Below are 7,162 nucleotides of genomic sequence, written 5' to 3' on the forward strand. Positions count from 1 at the left end.
ATACAAACACATTAAATACCTTAATCAGGCGTGGTATCAATAGATGTAACGGCAAGATATATCGGAAAAAGATAAAAAATTGTCATATGTATGTAGGAATATAAAATGGCTACATATGTAACTGCCCCGATATCAATAAATGTACGAAAAGATTACCGATATATATATTTGTCGATAGCAGTGAAATTTCTTAAAAACCAGTTGTGAGTTTTCTTCAGAAAACTGACAGAAATTCAAGATTATTTCCAAACCTCTAAAAACATGCCTAAAACATAATATCCGCCATATATTTTGAGGTTAGCAACATACACACTTAGGCCCAGTGAACCCGTGGTGGTGCCGTTTCGGAACTTGTTAATAAAACTCGAAAATTCATGAGTGCTTGCTGTACTTACGTCCGCAAGACAGTCAAAGAAGTAATAGCGAAGTGAACGTCTTCTAGTCTCCTATAGTGCAGGGCAATCACTGAGATAGCTCTTTGCTGCAGTATCCGGAACGTATCTAGGACAGTGTAACGTGGGTCTCTTGGCAGTTGAAGCTCCGTGATTGCTACAGGTGGTGATTGGGCTCCGATAATGACCTTCATAGGTCGGAGTCGTGGTAGGTGGTGACCGACTCCCTATGAATGCGTTGATAAATTGATGGTACCTCGTCGGGTCCAGTGGTTGGTCAATGTATGTTTGGAACACGTCCATGTATTCGAATAGGTGCCCTCTAACGTGCCTGGGCGGAGGCTCCTCCTCGATCAAGAGTCTGACAGCACACCGGAAACTGCTTACTGAGCATTTTGTTGTGCTTCCTTCTTTTGTCGCCGTCCATAGTGCGGCGCTCTGACAAGTCTGTGGCTTCGTCCACTGCGTCCAACAACTCCCCGGCCACCAAACAAGCCCAACATAGTTCGGAACCGGCCGGCCAATTACCCTGTATGTTGCTAACAGCATTTCTGGGCCTTGTTTCTACTTTCTAGACAACTACGGTTGCGCGGAAAAGGAGAGCAGGCTATCGAAGGTAAACGCTAAAATTTTCGAGTTGTTCACCATCGGAATTCGTGTGTCATCGACGTGAATACCTAGTTGAAGTCTGACCTCCTTCATGCAGGAGGTGATTTCTCATTACGGCTACTGCGGCAGAAGTCATTGGTCGGCAGGCCCATTCTTCTAGCGTTTCTACCCCGCAACAAGCAATGCCCGGTTTTTACTCCGCTCACTTTTCATAGTAGAAGATGTTCTGGATGAATGAGTGAATCGGACCTTGTAGAAATTGGACCAGAGTTGTCGAGTCGGCAAAGACAATTTGACCATATCCCCAGATTATATAGACGTCCTCATAGTCTATAGTGGGCTGCAAGGATACCGCTTAGTATTCTTAGCTTCTCTAGTGGGAGGTCACTTCTGAGCTCCTTTTTTATAATATTGTAAGCTACTCTCTCTCTATTGCGAGACAGTCACCCGCCTCGTTACCCTCTATTGCCCCGGGTTCAGGTACCCACGCAAACTGGATGCAATTGTGTCTGCCAAGAGAGTTAAGCTGCTCAATGCGTTCAAAGACTAAAGATCGATTTCAAAAGACATGAGAGCCTGGATGCCAGAATTATGATTCTCTCGCTTCGGTACCCCCTATTTATGATTGTCTCCGCACAAAGGTATATGGTTGAACTTCCGCTTGAAAGTTGCTCAGATATTTCCATAACGGAGCAGAGATCCCGGTCCGAAGATGGGTGGTTTCAAACCGTCTGTATGCCAGTGGAGGATCCCAAACTAAAGTAGTCCCTCGAAGAGGCGGCGCACCAGGTGGGACATGTGTGCAACGCACCAATTATGCATGCCCATGCCAGCCGTTGTAGCTTGGAAGTTTCGCGTCTAAAATTGATCCCTGATACTTCAGGCTATTTCCTAGTAAATGGAGTGATGGCGGTTTTGGCTATATTAATGATAAGCCCTAACTTTGAATAAAGTCACAGAGGATGCTCTCGAAACTTCTCTCGCGAAATTATCACCATTTCGTCGGCATAGCCTAGATAGAAAACCTACCTGGGAGCAGCACTTTTTAGTCTGCAGATTGCTTTCATATCCTTATATGCCTTTGTAAATTAAGGCAATAATTTTTGGATTCGGTCGGTGGTATTAAGAAATACCATGCATATGTATAATTCACGATTAATGTATATACATACATGTACACATACTTTTACATATACATACATACATACGTGTGTGTTTGGATATCTTTTTGTTGGTATATATGTAATTATGGATATATAAAATTATTTATATGAACTTTTTAATGAATATGCGCCTGAAGATGTTCAAATGTCCCAGTTAATTAATTGATATGAATATTGAAATGTTGCTGTTAAAGCAGCAGCAGCAGCAGCAGCCCCCACCCGCACTTCTACGTAGCTAAGCAGCTACTCCACAGTAGAGTCTCACATAAATAATACAGTTGTTTTTCTGGCAACTTCTTGCGGTTATAAAGAGCATTTTCGCCTTAATTTCACCAACTCATACCACCACAAGTCGCACTTTCATTTCAATCACCCTTCCCTCGTTCCAAAAGCGGCCACACATACGCTCATGGCTTTCATATATAATTTTTGTTATTTTATTCGGCAAACAACAAATGACTTTGGCTGTGGCGATAATAAATCATAAGATGTTGCGGTACGCAGCATAAACCGACTAAAGGAGCCGTGGCGTTGCGTTGGATCGGTTGGTTGGTTGGTTGGTTAGTTGCTTTGCTGGGAATACCCATTCCACTTCATGAAGGACCACTACCACAAACGCCAACTCCTCGCCTAAAAACGCAAGGATGTATATGTTGTTGTTTAGTGCTCGCTCATCCGTTAGCTGGGCAAACGTGTGGAGCAAAAACAACAACAAACAACAACATCAACGCAACAATATGTGAATATGTTATTTGCTTGGGGAATTGATAAAATCTCAACAGGTTCCCGCACTTTGCATATTATTTTTAATATGTGTGTGTGACGGGTCAGAAATGAAGATGCTGCTGCTGTTGCTGCTGTAGTCAGTCTGCCAAGCACGCTAGCAGCTAATAACGGGTGATTTTTTAAGAGCTTGATAACTTTTTTTTTTAAAAAAATGCATAAAATTTGCAAAATCTCATCGGTTCTTTATTTGAAACGTTAGATTGGTCCATGACATTTACTTTTTGAAGATAATTTCATTTAAATGTTGACCGCGGCTGCGTCTTAGGTGGTCCATTCGGAAAGTCCAATTTTGGGCAACTTTTTCGAGCATTTCGGCCGGAATAGCCCGAATTTCTTCGGAAATGTTGTCTTCCAAAGCTGGAATAGTTGCTGGCTTATTTCTGTAGACTTTAGACTTGACGTAGCCCCACAAAAAATAGTCTAAAGGCGTCAAATCGCATGATCTTGGTGGCCAACTTACCGGTCCATTTCTTGAGATGAATTGTTCTCCGAAGTTTTCCCTCAAAATGGCCATAGAATCGCGAGCTGTGTGGCATGTAGCGCCATCTTGTTGAAACCACATGTCAACCAAGTTCAGTTCTTCCATTTTTGGCAACAAAAAGTTTGTTAGCATCGAACGATAGCGATCGCCATTCACCGTAACGTTGCGTCCAACAGCATCTTTGAAAAAATACGGTCCAATGATTCCACCAGCGTACAAACCACACCAAACAGTGCATTTTTCGGGATGCATGGGCAGTTCTTGAACGGCTTCTGGTTGCTCTTCACTCCAAATGCGGCAATTTTGCTTATTTACGAAGCCATTCAACCAGAAATGAGCCTCATCGCTGAACAAAATTTGTCGATAAAAAAGCGGATTTTCTGCCAACTTTTCTAGGGCCCATTCACTGAAAATTCGACGTTGTGGCAGATCGTTCGGCTTCAGTTCTTGCACGAGCTGTATTTTATACGGTTTTACACCAAGATCTTTGCGTAAAATCTTCCATGTGGTCGAATAACACAAACCCAATTGCTGCGAACGGCGACGAATCGACATTTCACGGTCTTCAGCAACACTCTCAGAAACAGACACAATATTCTCTTCTGTACGCACTGTACGCATTCGTGTGGTTGGTTTAATGTCCAATAAAGTAAACTGAGTGCGAAACTTGGTCACAATCGCATTAATTGTTTGCTCACTTGGTCGATTATGTAGACCATAAATCGGACGTAAAGCGCGAAACACATTTCGAACCGAACACTGATTTTGGTAATAAAATTCAATGATTTGCAAGCGTTGCTCGTTAGTAAGTCTATTCATGTCAAAGCATACTGAGCATCTTTCTCTTTGACACCATGTCTGAAATCCCACGTGATCTGTCAAATACTAATGCATGAAAATCCTAACCTCAAAAAAATCACCCGTTACATATATCCTTCGCAATCGTCCTTTGCATGCGTTGAGATATTTGTGGCCATTACGCTGAGCTGCGGCAAAGACTGCTTTGCATTTGCTAGTTGCTTGGTTGTGTGCCTTCCAAAATCAACTAGAAGACGCTTTTATTCGTATTGTTGCATACTTTAAGGCGACTTACATTGCTTACGAACGTGACATTTCGCGTATGCCTGTCAAGAAAGTTTTAATTATTATAATTAAACGCTTTGAACTTGCCTTCTGAAGTCACTAACTTTTCACCGCCAAAACATATTACTCATGCGCTCGGCACACAACACTCATCTGCATGCTATGTGCATAGTTGGTTCATTCATTTTCAGTCTCAGCGAAAATTTCACTATTAATTTACTTGATTACGAGCTGAGGTTTGGCTGCCTGTAATGTTGGGGTCACATTTAATTTGCTGCTGTGCGCTGGGTACTGGCAATTTTATGCTGAAAGCGTAATTAATCTGCGAAAGAGTGCATGTGTAAGAACAACAACAGCTAAGTAAGTAGTATGTGCCCGCAACTACTCACATCACTTTACTTAACTTGGCAGGCGAATGAGTTGCGCAGATTTACATTTGAGTTGCATGCGTTGAACCTTTTGCTCCGAAGCGCAAAAAAAATATATCTCGTTCACTTTCCAAACACGTTTCTAATCTGCGAAATGAGCAGACATGTCCTGATTGGTATTAGTATGCACGCGGATGAGTGTGTTGTACACATCTTCACTTAAATAAGCGCATCAAATCTCAAGCAATTGGTTGAGTAACCGCTGCGGTGCAATGCATTTATGAGTATCCATATGCCATGCTCCTGAGTATATCCCCTAACTGAGTGCCTGTACCTGTACCCATACAAAATATTTAGACATGTGTAAGATAAGCGTGCAGCTTCTCAAGTCGCTTGCATAATTGACGACATCGCTGCTGCTGCTATTGCTTCCTTCCATTGCCGGCAATGCACAATGTTCTGCATTATTTATGCACTTATGCAAATTGAATTAGAGCGGCGGATGTCCGCATGTACACGTTCTTAAATAGAGGCCCATAAATACAGCTACAAAATATTGCAAATTGCATGTGTGCGCACTGAGAAAAGTGGACGTTTGAAGGACTTGAGAGAACAAATATTGAGTATAAAAACTCACATCTCTGTTTAAAAACCACAGACTGTATTAGAAGTTATTTTTGAAATAAAAAAACTAGCAAAAAATTGTCGTACCGCTTTTCCGAAAAAACTACATACATACATATATATATCTTGCAGAATATGATACACTCATGAGGTTTTTAATAAATTTTTCGTGATTATCTAGGGTCTTTTTCAGTATCATTTTACTTTAAAGAATTTTTGTGGGATTTTCGAAATTGTTCGGATTTTTAGGCTTTCGGAGTTTTTTTTTACATTTTTATAGGCATTTTTCAAAAATTCTCGTGTTTTCATTTTTGGGATGTTTCCAAATTGTTTTTTTCAGAATTTTTCGGTTTTTTTCATGATTTCGAATTTTTTTAGATATTCTTTGTACTGGTTTTTTATAAAGTCTTTGTAAGTTTTTTGATGCTTTTTCAAGTTTTTCTCATGTATTCATCGGTATTGTTTTATTTTATAGGATTTTTTGGGACCTTTTAGAAGATTTTCGTAATTTTTCAAAATTTTCAGAGATGTTTTCAGAGTCGTTTGGTTTTTTTTCAAATTTTTATATGGATTTTTTTCCAGAATATGCGGGTATATTCGCATTTTAATTTTTCGAATATCTCGGCGCTTTGTCAAGAGTGTTCTGATTTGTGGGATACACAGCATTTTTTGGAATCTTTCAACTTTTTTAAAATTTTTGATAGGGTTGCTTGCGAATTTTCTGGAATTTTATAATTTTGTTTTTTCGGGACTTAATTCTATATTCGCATCTTATTTTTCGGTATATGTTGGATTTTTTTCAGATTTTTTGGACCACATATTTCGAGATTTGTGTAGTTTTCATGTTGTATTTTTCGGGAACTTTCGCGCTTGCAGGCTTTTACGGATTTTTTTTTTTTCTTTTTTAGAGCTTTTTTGTTTTTTTTTTTTTGTATCACAAAGAATTTTTTGGTTCCTTTCAATATTTTTCGCATTTTTTTCACGATGCGAGACTTCGGTATTGTATTTTTAAGAATATTTCGGTAGCTCGGGATTTTTTGTATCATTTGTGTGACCAACTTGTTTAGGATATTTTATTTTTCGGAATTTTTTCGACTTTTTCGAGACTATTTTAACTTTCCAAGTTTTATTTCTTGGCTTTTTTCAAGCCCTTTCACTTTTTTGGGGATTTTTCGTGTTTTAGATTTTCGTAATTTTTCAGCATTCTTTGTTGTTGTATTTAATGAAATTTTGCGTGAATTTTCGGAATTTTTTTCAGGTAGTCTTCCTATATATATATATATCTTCTATATATCTGCGGTAGTTTTCATATTTTAAGTTGTGCTATATTTTAAGATTAGGAATTTCCCGTGCTTCCGAGCTTTTTTCGAAGCTATTAGGGGTTTTCGTGTTTTATTTATTGCCGATGTATTAAGCTGCAACACTTACGATCCGCGTCGGAGCAGATATCTATGACATGCAACCTATAAGACTACTACCATTAACTGTCTTTCTGGATGTGCTTCATGACGTTAAACTTAGTCTGAGGCAGTGGCCTGAAGTCGCACGACGTTTCCTTAATACACGTTTTATGAAATAGTTACTAAGTAATCACATCTATGTATGTAGAAACCAGATTTAATTCATTTAGAAACTGGGCCATCTCATCATGGGCAA

The sequence above is a fragment of the Rhagoletis pomonella genome, unplaced genomic scaffold (assembly GCF_013731165.1).
Source record: "Rhagoletis pomonella isolate Grant_MI unplaced genomic scaffold, Rhpom_1.0 Rhpom_scaffold_00008, whole genome shotgun sequence".
In the NCBI taxonomy this organism is placed as follows: domain Eukaryota; kingdom Metazoa; phylum Arthropoda; class Insecta; order Diptera; family Tephritidae; genus Rhagoletis; species Rhagoletis pomonella.